The 15,789-nt window shown below is 41.5% G+C and overlaps 1 long non-coding RNA gene across 3 annotated transcripts; it reads left to right on the top strand.

The window, feature by feature from the left end:
* The first annotated feature begins 9,294 nt into the window (after positions 1-9,294).
* LOC142064397 (uncharacterized) lies at positions 9,295-13,628 on the top strand. Of its 3 annotated transcripts, none has more exons than XR_012663089.1 (3): positions 9,295-9,629; positions 10,399-13,186; positions 13,270-13,628. It is a non-coding gene; the product is annotated as an uncharacterized LOC142064397 (long non-coding RNA). The 3 variants fall into 3 exon arrangements; XR_012663091.1 differs by having other exon boundaries at positions 13,286-13,628; XR_012663090.1 differs by lacking the exon at positions 9,295-9,629 and adding an exon at positions 10,119-10,247.
* The last annotated feature ends 2,161 nt before the right edge of the window (positions 13,629-15,789 follow it).

Below are 15,789 nucleotides of genomic sequence, written 5' to 3' on the forward strand. Positions count from 1 at the left end.
AAGATATGAATCCCAGTTGCGGTGAAAACTTGATTTTTACTTAAAATCAATTTTGCTTAGTTTTACAGGTTTGACCCAGCCCCAAGACCTCACTTCAGCGATGCATTACAGCTAATTTCCATGAGATTAGTGCATTCTTACAGTCAGGCAAATGCAAAAGGGACTTGCTGAATCATGCCTTCCGTCAAAAAGATAGACCGATGTTTGCTTGTTAAAGCTTGCATAAATCATATGTGATCCTTAACAGGATTAATTAACACAGTATTAAGGTTAAAGAACAAACCTACAGCCATAGTGCTTCTAACATATGAGAGAGGCTTTTAGCACCTTTGACCTCTCCTAATCCCAGCTGAAGTGCAGAAATATAATTCAGATTTATTTTCACTTGGAATCAAGCAAAAGGAACATGAAAATAAGTTAATACTAATGAATGACAGAATGATTGCCCACTACGGAGGTGTCATCACCCACTAATAATTCATTTTTTCCAGAGCATAAAACACATCCATTATGCATGTCCTGCATATTAGCAATACTGGAGTTGGGGGCAGAGAACACCAGTTTTACTTTTGCTGTGTGAATAAAAACATGATCTTGTGTGAATGACTCACTGCTGTTGTGTAACCTTGTAAGCATCTTTGCGTGAAAGATGAAGGTATTTTAGATGAACCCATTTGTACCAGTGCTGTCCTCTCAAGCTTCAGGACACTGTTCTGAAGACAAAAATACCTGAAATAAAACAAGATTTGAGCTAATGTGTTACTGGAAAAGAAATCCCCCAAAGATCAGCTACGAAGTGTTCTTTACTCCAATACATGATTCAGCTTGCCATGGAAATGCCTCTGGTTAGGATTTCTTTTTGAACTTTGACTCCAGTGACACAGCATTCCTGAGGGCAGCTGTGGTCATTCTAAACTCATTTTAGGGAAGAGGTAGGTCTGAAACATACACCAACAGGCAGTTTCATAGCAATACTTTTAAGAAGTTGTTTCAACAACAGATGAATCAATTTCTTTAATTAATATTTACATGCTTAAAGAGAAACATTTTTTTTACCCTGCCTCTATGTTTCATTGAACTTGACTTGTCAGGAATGAAGTGTGTTTATATGAATCCTCCCTTAGCACCCCTGCCCAGCATTGCTGCTAGACTTGCTGTCAGCGGCTGGGTGCACTGCCACTGCTCCTCTCCTCCTCTGCTCAGCTGCATCTGCTGCTTGGGGAAGAGAGGAGCTGCCCTGCAAGCCCGCAGATGCCCTGCGAGCCCACAGATGTCCTGCATGACAGGTCCTTTGCTCCAGGATCCCCCTCTGCTTTCTGTGGCTACTGGCCATGCCCCCCCCATATGGCCTGACACGTCAAAGAGGCTGCTTGGCTCGCAGGGCAGCACACATGTGCTTTGCCATGGGGGAGGAGGTGTGTAGGGAGCCTAGGAAGTGGAGAGGTCTAAAGGAGTCCCATTTGTAAGAACTGGTACATTCCCTTGTCGCAAGACTGAGGGTACATATGGCCTTTATAAACTTAGGGCTATTATTTCTGGCACTGGTTCCTACTCTCTCAGCAAGCCTAGGAACCACATTAGCAGGTACGGCACAGATTTCAGCAATCACAGTCAAACAGGAAAAAGCTTGCAAAAAATTTATCATCTTCCATATGTAGTCACGCCTAAGAGACTACACAAGAAAGACATGAGAAACTTGAGAGGCAAGGTTCATTTAACAGGCCCTTATTCTTTAGTCATCCAGGACAATGTGTTTCTCTGTTGGCTTTGCTTCCCTGGGCAACTGCACTGAAGCTGGAATGCTTCCTTCACGCAGCCCAAACGCCGGTTTCCATTTTGTAGAGCTACACAGTTCGATTTGCTTCAGTGGTTCAAAAGTTCAATGGGGAAGAGCTCCCGTGGAGAGGAGAGCGCGAGCTGCTCGCGCTAACAAATGGGTGCTTGCCTTGGAAAACAGCACATGTCTGTTCGCATGCATCCAAACTGCAGGCTGCTAAAGCACCCCACCGAGAGTAAGCCTGGCGGGGGAAGCGACTTTACAGACCTTTGAGTTACCAGGAGTAACTCAAACAGAAGCCAGAAAAAATATTTTGCTGTTTAAAAGGGAATCGTTATATGGTGCTTGATAAAGTTTATTGTATCAATTCATGGAATCAGGAGGGAAAACAGTGCCCAGTTGTTTGGGGAAAGCATTCGGCTGTAAAATCTGACCTCAGCTCTGTGTTGTTGTGACAGGGCAGAGACAAAAGGATACACAAAACCTATAGCTAAGAAAGGGGGAAGAAAAGCTGGTAGCTGAAAAAATACCAGCTGCTGCGTAAGGACAGTCACAGTGTGTGAGTCCAAAGGGAATCACCCATGTTCAAGTCCACATCAAAAATAAGTACCAAGGTGGCAGTACCTGGGAGGTTTCAATTATTGTACCTTGCTAAGACCAAGCAGTATTTTCAGATCAAATGAATAAAGGTAAAACATACTATTCTTCACAAAAAGAGCAGCCTAAAGCAGTGTTATTCCACAAGCACTATATATCACAAAGAAATACCTTCCTCAAAAGTAAAGCATCCTGCCCTGCTCCTGCTGGAGTTAGAGACCTCCTGGCATTAAGGGAGAAGAATTAGATCTATCCAGTAAGCACAGATAAGAAATTTTCCACACCAGCCTGCTACATTTACATGGCACGTCTTATCCTGACAGGTTTGGAACATATTTAACATGCTCTGCAGTGTTAATAAGACCATTCAGCTACCAATACATAGAAGTTTCTCTGTCATACCACATCAACAGCCAACCTCTCTGCCTGGAAATGCTTCTCTGTGGTGGGACAGGGGAGCTCACAGCTCGCAGGCACACCAAGTCTTGCAGCGAGTCCTCCCAGCACGCACACTGCCAGCTCAGCCCCCAGCACTCGCACTGGCTTCTCGGAGAGCACCCTAGAACCTCGCCATCTTAAATTTTACTTGCCAGGATATTTTGCATATAAACTCTCATGACTTTTTCCTGCACACACCTTGCTGTCTGGGGGAAAACAGCATGTGCATGGCAGATGTTAGCCCCACTGCGCTGCAGTTTCTGGAGGCACTCAGGAGGGGAGAAAGGGAGGCAATGGTGTCCTTGGTGCTATATAACCCATCTGCCTACTCAAAGGTGCACTGAAGCCCAGCTAACCATAAGACTTTTCTGAAGCACTTCTCCCTACACATGGTTTATAGAAGAACAGCATGGAATGGTACACCCTGGAGCACCACATTATGCATAAACTACCAAGAGGCTGCACAACCTGCTGAGCTTGAGCAGACCCAAAGAAATGTTTTAGAGCTGAAGCTACCTGTAGGGCTCTCCCAGCCTTTTGAGCCCTGTGCTTAAAATGTCTGTTTATGATCTCTTTATTTTTTGTTTGTTTCCCCTAACATAGTATGAGATAATTTGAATGATGAAGCCAGATGCTGGTAGAGAATACTGTGAGGTCAAAATGTTTTATACATTGTGGTTTAAAAAAAAAAATCAGTTACTAAATACTGTGGTTTACATAAAGTGCTTTTAGTGTTATTTTTTAAAGGCACACTATTCCTAGAAATATTCAAGTTGGGTGGTCAGTATTTTTATTTCAGTCTTAAGCAACTGGTAGAAAATAGGAACAGACAAGCCATGAAAGCTTAAGCCTACTTTTGGCTGCTTTTCTGGCAAGAAATCACTGCTCAGCCTGAAAATGCTGCCATAGTCTTCAAAAATAAAATCATGGATGAAAAGGTATCTCAGAGTATGTGTCAATTTTAGTGTATGAGGCCTTTATCATGAGGCAGAACTAAGCAAAAATTCTGAAACCACTGAGGGCATTGTGGCGCTTTTTTTCCCAGACAGTAACAAAACTCCTGCATGTTGCTATGTGTGGTTTACTATGTGCCTGTGCTTCAGGAGCATGTGCATTTTGATTCGTAATGGTTCAGATACAGGACAGGAAACATGAGCCAAGGATAGGCTTTATTTCTGCTCTGAAACTGCTTTTTTGCTAGTCTGAGATTGTTGAGGAATGACCCTCAAATCCTGGAATGATACTGTCATATCTAACAAGCTGCAAATAAACTAAGAGGAAAATTATGTCAGGAGCCCCCTTTAGCCACTTCACTCACTTTCAACCTTCCCCCCCCCCACACTTTACAAATGAAAAAATAAGAATGTTTCTAATGGTAAGGACAGCAAAGCCCTTGAGAAATTACCCAGGAAAGAAATGCTGCAGTGTTTAAAGAGAAGCTTAAACTAACATGTATCAAAAATGTGTTTAAAGCAGTGGAAGCTCAGCTGGAGCTGCTACTTTGCAGCTGGGAAGACAGGAGACAGCTGTAAGGGCTGTCAGGGTGGCACTGGAAGGCGAAGGAGCCCAACACCTCTTGCAGCCTCACCAAGGCAGGAGCTTTGGCTTATGTGCTGGGTGCAGTCCAGGAACTGACAGCCCCTAACCAGCCTAACCTGAAAACTTAGCTCTACAAAGAGGTATTTTGCTCATTATAACAATAAAAACCTAAGGGAGATTAAAAGGAGAAGAATCACCACTCAGCATAAGTCATGGGGAGTTCAAAAGCTTTGTAGGTTCAATCGGGTTCAAACCAATGTTTAGCTACTTTGCTGACAAAATTGTTTTTCCTGCTTTCTTGTTTTGAGTATTCATACTTCTTCAGTTGCACCTCAATTACTTGTCTGAATAGCATGCCATCTCCCTCCATGGCTGTGTTCCAAGAAAAAGAAAGATTGTGCATAGGAAGAGCTAAAGAACTCTACCTCATCCTCAAAATCTTTCATCTAAAGACTTGATGGCATGCAGGAGGTGCCTGATGCACACAGGCAGCCATTTTCTGCACTCACAAACACAGCTATAGCTGCTCAGTCTTTATAGTTCAGCTGTGGTTGATTCATTTAAATACTGCTGATTTCCTTCCTCTGCTTGCAAGGGGACAGTTCTGTGTCCTCATTTTCACTGTTAGGATGTTTTTGAAAAAGTGCTCATTATTTAGTACTTTGATAGCATGCTGTGTCTTCAAGTATAAAATGCTGGCACTGATATATCCTGTGGGTTTTTTACAGTAAATTGATCAGATTATTTTGTTTAAAACTATTGTTCTAAATACAATCAGAGATTTCTGGCTCTTGGATTGTGTTCATTTTGGCCTCATCACAGTTAAAATTCTGACTTGAAGCCCATATAAATATTTGCCCTGTTAGCATTTATTTGGATTCTAATCACATTCATAGAGTTTGTTTGATTGCTTTTTTAAAGAAGAAAAGTGCTCGTAAATCAGATTAAAGAGATCACTTTGCTACAGTTTTGCCATGAATCTCTGTTCTACAGAGCAATATATTACTGCCAGATTTCTCCTGCAATCTCTGTAAACATTTACTTTTCAGTCCTATAATTGCTTTAACATGTATTTTTGGGCACATGTTAACTATTCTCCATTAGTTTTATTAGCAGAAAGATTTTGTGTAATGTTCAAACTCCATAAAGTTGTACACTCATTCTCGTTTATTTGAATACCCCCATCAGTCTTAGCAAATTCAGTACTGTGCTTCATGAACAAGCTGACCTCCATCTATCAAAGCGAGCCTTGCAGTGAAACACTAACAATTTTTAAGAGCACACCCCAAGCCTATTCAGAAAAGATCCATTTCAGCCTTTAAGCACATGCATCTGTGACACTGATTTATCCAGGAACGGTGTTTGCACGGTCACATCTGGGGATAGATTTTTGTGTCAAATTTGGATGAGATGAATGGTTGGCAAGTTAATATATGTCTGGTTTACAGAAAGGGAAGTTGTGTTTTTCTGAACAAAACCAAAATTCATTTGTGGACCAACTTCAGCTTGTGGACTCTCCCCCCACATTCACACGTGTGCTTTGGCAAATGCATCTTGTAGTGAACTAACCCAGGACAATGATATGGAGCCTTTTAACTCAGTGTTGCTCGTTCAGATGAATAAATTTTCACGGTGTTCATAGTGGCAGGCATTCTCTTTTCACAGCGTACGTAGCAAAAGTTAGCATTTACCGTGATGTGAAGTCTAGACGCTGCAGCGCTATAATGATCCTGAGAAATAGCAAAGGCAAGGGAGGGGAAGGGACAGCAAGCACCAGCAGAGAGCTCTCAGCCTGCAGCAGGGTATAGCTCCCAATCTGCATGCACCATGTGTGGTTTATGTAAGGTGTAGCACATTGTTTCAGACCACTTATTTGAAAATATTGACACAGAAATTTATCACAATTATCATGAATTATTGCCTGCCTTGCCAGTTTCTGCAGTAGTCAGTGAATGGTTCTAGAACTAAAAAATAGTCTCAGTGCAATGGATGGTTTATTATGGTCAGGACTGAAACACTGGAAAACCTACAGTACTGCTAATTCAGTCCAGCTGCTCTGCAAAAGCACACATTACTTCAGTAGCCTGGCTTTGGGGTTGAAAACTAAGGGCCTTTTGGAAGACACAAATCCAAAATTGAAATGTGAGATCTAATATACCACAAATACCTTTTGTCGTATGGCACACGTGTCAGAAGCTATCTGAGATTCTCCAATGCATCACTCAAAATCCTCTTCAGTGTCTTTGGTTTGAAAGTGTTTTTTTAAAAAATCTCACTATACGTTGTCAGAAGACACCCCATTTTACCAGAGCTTTGAGGAGAGGAAAAAAGAATTTATCAAAAGTATATTTAAATGAAGCTTCAGATTTTTTCTAACTTTACAACTCTTTTGCTTTTCTGGAAAATAAAACAATATATATAACAGTCAGTTAAACTTATTATACAATAGCAGAATGTGCTGGAGTTTATCATTATACCCAAATAGTGAAGTTTCTACTGTTCTTTACTCAATATACAAGTGTATCTATTCTAGAAAGATATTAATGGAGGGCCAGAAGGGAAACGAGCAGATCTTGTAGCCAGACCTGCTTATTAAAGGCTCCAGAACGGAATCCAGTGACTTTTTGTCAGACTAAACCACATTATGCTGAAAGGCAGTCAGTAAGGGGCTGGATACTTCAGCAGAATACATCAATTTCTTTGATATCTTGTTCCAATTGTAAATCACTGTCACTGTTAAGCATTCTTGTCTTACTATTTGCACTCATCTGGCTGCAGCTTCGAGCTGATGATCCTCCTCACATCTTTCGCCACTAGATTCAAGAGCCCGTTAGAACCCATTAAAGTATTTATACATTGCAATCAAGTCGCCCCTCAAGCTTCTTCCTGATAAACTAAATAGATTGAGCTCCTTAAGCCTCTCCATGGAAGGCATTATCTCTAGCCCTCAAATCAGTTTGGGCATTCTTACCACAATCTGCTGTTTCCCAGCTGCTGCTTTCTTTTTTTTCTTTTTCTTTTCTCCTTTTTTTTTAACCAAGATCAGATCATCTTCCCCAATACCAATTTACCAAAAATATACAAAGCAGTATAATCCGATTTTTCCTATTTATTATTCTTCCTTTAGATATCTGTGGATTATTTTTCCAGTGCTGAATACATATTGGGAGTCGCACATAGATTATTGTCTTGGTTGCCCATCATACTCAGCAATAGGTGCAGTGCCCCTTTCCATGCATGTAGCTGGCAATCCTTGTTCCTAAAGGTGTATTCTTCCAATGAATCAGCTAATCAGTTTAACAAGTGGCTCGGATATCTCTGGTACCCTGCTCATCCTGTTATTTAATATTCTACCAGTCACTGTGTTATCCCATTTTTAATGCTTACTCTCGGATTATTGAGAACCTGCACCTACCATTTAGCCTGTTCATCATTCACTGAAGTGCACTTTACAAGTTCGATGTTGCAATGCTAAGTGATAAAAATATACATCTCAGTCAAAAAGTAAATTTACCTCAGAGGCTGAAATCAGGTTCGTCTGACCACATTAATTACATTCACTCTTCAGTTTTCTCTGTCAGAAGTTTTTTTCCTGAGATTTTTCATGCCTTTCTCTACAAAATGAAAACTAGCCCATTTTCTGGAAATGTCACTAAGCAAATTCCCTGCTCTGCAGAACAATGGCGATGTTCTTGATCTTTTCTGCTCCTCTTTTGCATTTTAAAACTTTTAATGTAGGCTGTTTGGTTCTCCCCACTTTTTGTATTTCATATTTCTAATTCCTTACTTCGTGTTCTCCTGAAGCAGGATATGCTTTTAGCCAAAACAATATTTTCACGTTGCCAAGGAACATTGGCTTTTTGGCCATCTAGAAAAATCTCAGAGATCTTTGACATTTCTTTGACATTTCTATGTGTGTGTACACATATACGCACACGTGTCATATTTGTCCTAGTTTTTCTTCAGCTCTGATAAAGCAGGTCTTGGGAATCAGCTGCCATAGACCACAGTGATTGGGACGGGTCCTCTTTCTATCCTTTACTGATGTTACCAGGCCATGATCACCAGCTTCTGTGTAAACACTGATTTCTGGACACCAACTAACTCCCTTACTCCTTAGAAATTAGGCTCAAAATGCAGCTACTCTGTATACAGAGCAAGAAATTTTGAAACAGGAAATTTGGCTTTACAGTTAAGAACTTTAATAGTGCTCTACTTTGGGTGCCTAAGAACTTCGATATAATGAGCTTAAGGATCAAACTGACCTTCTCCCATAAGCCCTGACTTTTTATCACCACTTTTTGGAGAGTGACTTAGAAAATTGTGTGTCTTGTTCTCCCATTTTATTTATGGCCCACAAAAGGTTCCCTACCAGTATCTTCTGATGGGCTTTGCAGCAGTAATGCATTTGAATCAGGACTAATCTATTCTTATTTGCAAATCTAATTAATACAAACAAAGGTCTCTATAATATTCCAGTTAACAGACACATGCATTGTCAGAAAAGTAATTCAGATCTATCCCCTTCCAGGTTCCTCATTTTCTCTAAATATTATCTGAACTCTGTGCAGACCAAAGGCTTTTGATAAACCTGGCCAATTAAATGGTTCCAGTTACCTTAGTACAGATTGCTCCATTCTTTATGGCTTAAAATCCTATCTGTAAAATCTGTATGACTTAGAAGTGCTGTCATAGAAGAGAAAGAATAAGCTGCTTACGACAGTTTGAAAGTCATATTCGATTACAGTAGAATTTAACTGTTTTTCTGGAGGAAATCCGCACGTGTGTCAATTGTAGCAGCTAGAATTGGGTCTCCTGGTTATTTACATAGTTGGGGTAAAGACAAAATTCACTGCACGAGCTGAAGCTGGGAGGTCAGCTGCCACGTCCCCCAGCACGGCTCTCCCTGGCCAGCAGCGCAGTCCTCTGTGCTCCTGCCACTCTCCCACCTGCCTGCGTCAGTGCTTTTTTCACATGGGAAGTGCAACTGGAAGACTGCAAAGCCAGAACCCTCCATTTCAGGGAATTTCTCTCTTAATATGCCATCCCTAGGTGCAAAACTGTGCAGTTTCTTTTATGAATGACTAACACATTGTGTATTTCTATTTTTATCCCTTGTTTCAGCTGACAGATTATAAGTGTGTTGCTACAGCTTTACGTACAACACAAGAAAACTGAGTTTTTGAGAAGGCTAATCGGGAGGCTCAGCAAAGAAAACACTGACAGCAGAGAAGAGCTAATGTGAAGAGAAGAAGGAGGCTTAGATCACTGCATAGAGGTAAGATCAGGAGACAACATGCTTTACTATCTATTAGCTATGTAATTTTTGCCTGCAATTGCCTTCTTTCATTCTCAGTGCCAAGTGACACTAAGCATATGGAGGGACCTGATAAACATGAGATTGAAGAGAGAAGGGAATACAAGAGTTACCTAAGTGCCAAGATCCTGACAGAGAAACCAGTCCTATTAAAAACAATAGCCTTGGCAATCCCCATTGATTGCTAAAATCGACATCTTCCCAATACTATGCTGGCAGTTACCAGGGCCTCACCACTAACACACGGGAGCAGCATTTTGATCACCACGTAATGATGTGGTAATGCATAGCTCTGAAACTCTACTTTGAGCATCAGCTTCTCCCCTGTACTTCCAAGGTCAACACTGGAGAATGAAAACCATTTCACAGCCTGGAGAAAGCAGTTTGGCATTTAAAAGGTATTGCACTCGCAGCTTCTTTACACTGTCAGTTGCCAGCATAAAATGACTAGTTAATTATTGTCAAAAGTCCAGCTTTCCTGCAAATGTACCCTAGCCCAGTAACTCAGGAATGCACTGAACACAAAAGAAGAAGGATATCTAACGAAAATCAGTACGTGCTTTGGTACACTGCTGCCTGGTGAGTACAGTGAAGCATTGGGGGAGCTTTTCTGTTTGAAAGCAGCTTTGTGCGTAAGAGAAAAAATATGCACTGAAAATGACCTCCTTTTCAGGTGAGACGGGTAGTGGGGGCACACACAAACCACGCTGCGCATTGCTTCTCTTTCCAGAGACTGCATCAACTGGGAAATTATTTCAGAACATCTGATATAATCAGAGAGCTCCCATCAGGCTTTCGGACATCAAGCCAAGCCATGGGATCATTGCCAGCGGTTAAATTGACAGTGTAAAATGGAAAAAGAGATGAAGAAAGGGTGGAACACCCATAATAAAAACACTACAGTGGACAGATAATACAGAAATTTTATTGTAGCTAACAATGAACAGGAACCAGCATCTGCACTGAAGCAGAAAAAGCAGTGAGCGAACACAAGACCAGTGACTGTGACTGCAGACTTGCTGAACTCATTAAAAGCCATGACAAGAAAGGTATAGCCACCTTATGCAAGATTTATGATGCTGCCTGCAGGAGAAGGTTTAAAGCAAACACTGCCAAAGGAAGCAAGCGAGAATTAAAATTATATTACTTAAAACGTGTGTAAACAAAGTACATTGGCAAAGAAAAAAGCCATGGGAATACCAAAGGAAGTATCCCAGACATTGGGTCAGAAAACACTGTATCAGCACTTTGCCCTTCACCAGGAATCACGAGGAAAGGACATTGACAAACAACTGCATGCCTGTTCAAGTAAATCAAGCTTTCCACTTGTGTACGTCACAGAAAGCTGCAGCGAAGAGGCTTTTGTGTATTTTTCACTCTGCTGTGCTGTCTCTACTTTAGGTGGGAAACCAAAATTCAGAGCAGAAAGGTAGAATAAAAACTTGAAGCACTTGTGCCAAAGTAACAGATCGGAAGGTCTGAGAAACAGGGTTCAGGAAAATAAATGTGCTGGAGCAGACAGACAACTGAACCATTTTTTAAATCCCCTTTTTTTTCCCAAACCTTATTTATGTATTAGCCAGAGAGAAGATATAAGGTGAAATACACATGTTATTTTTTTCTTTTAATATATGCTCTGATCAAAACCTGAGATGAAATCTCTGTGCTGTAATTGGCACTACCCAAAGTGCTTTTCCTTTTTGAAGTCAGTGACTAGTTGAAATATCACTCTTCTCTATGGCCTACAGTCACTCTCTGAAACAGCAAGCTATGTGGGTTATTTTCAAGGCCCGTGTTACTTTTGGCTGTTGCAGAAATTTTTCACCCTTGGGTTTTCAGATTGAACTGGACATTTTCAACTGACATGACAAACTTTAGGCAGGGTGTTTTGAATCCCCACCTCCCCCAGCCCTCATGCTGTCTGAAGAATTACCATGACCAGAAAAGGCTGATTTCCTTTCACAAGCTGCAGGCGTGACAAGCCAGCACTGATTGCAAGGAACAGGAACAAACTCCCGCTCGCAGGCTAGTTCCTGATGGACGGCAGAAAAGGACTTTCTGCGAAGGCCTCCTATTACACTAGAGTAAAAAAAAGCTGTGCTAGTAACACAAATAAATTTGTACTGCACCCACAAGAGAAACAAAACAGTTTTTGCACATCTCTTGACAATATTTTGGTAAATGCCTTGCCCCCAAACACCACTGCTCTTCTGTCCTCTTATGTCCCCTTTTAGCAGTTCTCTGCAGCGTGTTGGTGGTACCCCCCTGCTCTGTTTTGTTAACTCCCTCTGTGAATGACAACTTGTTTTAGTGGGGTGTGACCAGCCGGTCATCTGGCAAGCACTTACAAAGATTCCAATCCAAAAAGCCAGTCTGTTCCTAGCTCCAAATCTGCAAGGCTTTAATGAGGTCTTGTGGAGAAGCAGCAGATATCAGAGATTCATTAAAGATGAGGACATCCTTGCATAGCTACTAATTGCTCTAACTTACTAGCTTGTGTTGTTTGTGAAAACTGGAGCCTGGTAAGCAATGCTCTCAATTTAAATTGTTGTAGTGCTTTGTGCTTGCTCTGGAACTTTCCGCCTCTGCCCATGAATCAAAGCACAATTCAGATTTATTTCCTTTTATATCATGACAGAAGAGACTTACTCTGCTGGGGTCTGTGCATACCCTCGTCTAGATAAATATTCAACTACTGGAAGCTATGCTATTGCAAACTTTCTGAGAAATAATTATAAAGGCATCATCAATAGTATGTTCCCATGTAGTATTTAACTACTGAACTACACCATTTCTCAACATCGACGTGGCAAATATTTTGCTGCTGCAGGTCTGATTAAAATTACAGTAAAAGCCTAGCCTTTTATGAAGAGATGTGACAAATCACTACTTGATGAAAATGTATTTCCCCAGTGAAGTCAGAAATCCTCTGGCATATATTGGTTTTAGATCTTATTTTAAAAAACACCTTTTTTATTCATCTGCTCATGCTTTTTATGCATGCAATAACTGGCAGTTTACCCAAACGTTCCTTAGTTCTACCTTGCAAACTCATTAAAATATGACACTTGTTATTCATAATCTATGTATCAAAGTTCATGTCTGAGGGTGTTTAAATGAAGCACTAGATATTTCAGAGCTGTTAGTATACCACTCATTTTGCTCAGAAGTACATGGTAGAATCAAGCCAGTAGGTTTTGTCTCAAGTGTTCAAAAACTATCTCTCAAGCTGCATTTCTACAGACAGATAACAACCTGAGAAATGGAAGCTTAAGTAATTCCATTAGAAGCTTTTGAGGGCAATATCAACAGAGAATTTTGTAAATTAAACACAGCAAGAGATTTTAGATCTCAGAGGGACATTTTCAGAACACGCAAACAGCAAGAGATGCCCACCTGCATCTATCTGCCAGCTAAGCACGGGTGACACCGGACCTGTGAAAATTTACCTCCAGCCCTGTCTTCTCGCCTGACGTGCTCACTTGGGCAGCAGACGGGACATGCACCTGACAGGCATGGTACTGATTGTTTTCTCTTGTTTTCTTGGGTTGGGGCTTTTTCATGGGAATATTTTGCTAATATAAATTGACACCCCAGCCAGCTCTTTCTAATTGCAGTCAAGAGCAGACTTGAAGAAGCAGCAGATTCCTGGCAAAGATGATGTGAAGGAGAAGGGCTCTGCTCCAGAGCATGGATTTTCCTTGAAGTGTCCCACAGGGTCGTCTGTGGTCTCTGCTCTGAAGCTGAAGGTGCTTTTGGAATAGCAGCTATGCAGATGCCCTGCTCTGATCCTGAGGGTCTGCACTGGTTTAACTCTCTTTCTAGAGAAATAGCTCAAAGCTCGTCTTGGTTGAATGACTGTGTAATGTCCTTGTGGGAGTGATCATGGTTAGTAGCTTTGCACTACAGAAGGGTCAAACTTTGACCAAAAGGATAAAATTTACCTGATTAAAAACTAGTTTGTTGTATGGTGCTTGGCTAGTCCTCTTTTCCCATGCAGTGGGCATCAGAAGTCTCATGCTCTACTTGCAAAAATGTGAAACAAACACCTATGTGGCTATAAAAAAGCAGAAAAGCAAAACAAAATTTCTGAAATACATCTTTAAAATTCTAAACTACAGTTTATATAGGTCAGACTGTCCAGGTATTCAACAGAAAGCCCAGGAGACTTGCACATGCTGCTGCAGTGGCACTGGCCGAGCATTTCACATTGGCCGCTCACCAGACTACCATGAAGCGCTGGGCTGCTGCATCCCCAGGCAGCTGTGTCCCAGCTGAGACTCAGACTCCCAGTATGCTTTAACACCCTCTTCCACTGGAGGATGATTTTGGTTTCCAGCTAAGCCTACAGAAAATTTGTGATAGCTGTGAACTAAAATACTTTTCATGACATTTTGAATATGCCACGGCTTTTTCACAAGGAGTAAAGTGACAGGTCATCACAGAAACAACAGTCTTCAGAAAAGCAATGGTTACCACTAACTCTCCTTTCCATCCTAGCCCCTAAGAGTCTGACAGTCTTAAGGAAAGCAGGATTTCCTTTGCATCTCTGGGTTTGTCACTAAGCTTCTGGAAATAGCCTGAGAGCGCAAAATCCACAGTTGCTTTTGCAAAAACCCATTGATACGCTGCAAGAGCTCCCTGATGAGCTCTCGTCAGCCATCCTCAGCAGGTACCTGCAAGCAGCGTTGCCAGGGTGACCTCCTCCCCAGTAGCCTGTCGTCTGCCGGGAGAGCCACAGTTTAGCTCTCACTAGTAACAGCAATTAGATTTTGACAGCATAGCACTTAGCCAACAACTCCATTCTTTAGCGAGCTCCCACAGAAATGGGAGGCAAAGAGCAGCCTTACAGTCAAAATGGAGCGTTCGGTCCCATGAGAAGTTAGAGCTCCCAGGTTCAGAGTCATGCTGTAAACCACACACGGACGCGGACACAACCTGGGGTGGCATCCCACAGCTGAGATGCAGGAGCACCTAAAGGTGAATGGGCGGCATATAGCTCCTCAGAAACCTGCTGGGAAACACTGCTTGCAAAAGGCATTCATTAAAAAACTGGACAACAAATGCATTTGCAAAATGCCTACAACTTCCAAAGCAGGAAAAGGAACGGTATTTCCCTAATTGCGCTGCATGGTGTGGGGTGTTTTCTTAGCACTTCTTACTAAATTACTTCAAACAACATTGTTTTACATAGTCTTCCATTCTACTTGAAATGGCATCATCCCTTATAAATATTCAGCAAGACACAGGTCTTCCTTCTGCATCCTAGAAAGGACAGCATGGTACCTCTGGACACAGGGCTGGGCTCAGGGTTTCAGTGTAGGCTTTAATTAAGGGGCAGTTTTGTTGTATAAAAGTAGATGGCAAGCAAACAAATACATCTGCTTCCAGAAATTATAAGGCACAATAAGGCAAAACCAAAAAGCAATGTGTTTGCAAGAGGGACCATAAAGTAAAAAAAAAAAAAAACACCCCAAAAAAACAGACCACAAAACCTTTGCTCTGTAAGAGACGAATGCTACACAAGCAAGAGTGAGCATAGGGCTGCTTCTGGAACGAGTCATGACGTAAAACTTATTCAAACCAGTGCTGAGAGGATCAAAACAGAATTTAGGCAAAGACGAGAAACGTGGTGGGGTGAGTTAAGGGAATTAACATAGCTAATAAGAAGTATGCAGAATAAATTAGCTATGATAGTTAATTTATCTTCAATAAACACATTTTTTTATATATATGCTTGCATGAAAGAATGGGACGAGCAGATTTTCACTCTCTGCAGGTAAATGTTCTCCAATTTGCATTCACACTGGTTCTTGTGCTGCTATATCTACATTAAATTATAAAGAGAATGACAAGTCCTTCTCCTCAGCAGCACTGCAGAAGGAAAAGAGGTTTGTCCAGTCACCAGAGATAGTCACAAGCTGTGTTGCTCAGGGCAAGTCGCTCATCTTCACTGTGCCACCGCTTGCATCTGTGCATGAGAAACAGGAGCTCCCAGCCCCCAGGGAAAATGAGTACCACTGCACTAGATTGGAGGCAGGAGGTGCAAAAGTCCTTAAGACAGAGACAGCATCTGAAGAACCCTAAGGATAAGCATGAGGAAGCAGAAAGCAAATTTTCC

The sequence above is a fragment of the Phalacrocorax aristotelis genome, chromosome 14 (assembly GCF_949628215.1).
Source record: "Phalacrocorax aristotelis chromosome 14, bGulAri2.1, whole genome shotgun sequence".
Lineage (NCBI taxonomy): Eukaryota > Metazoa > Chordata > Aves > Suliformes > Phalacrocoracidae > Phalacrocorax > Phalacrocorax aristotelis.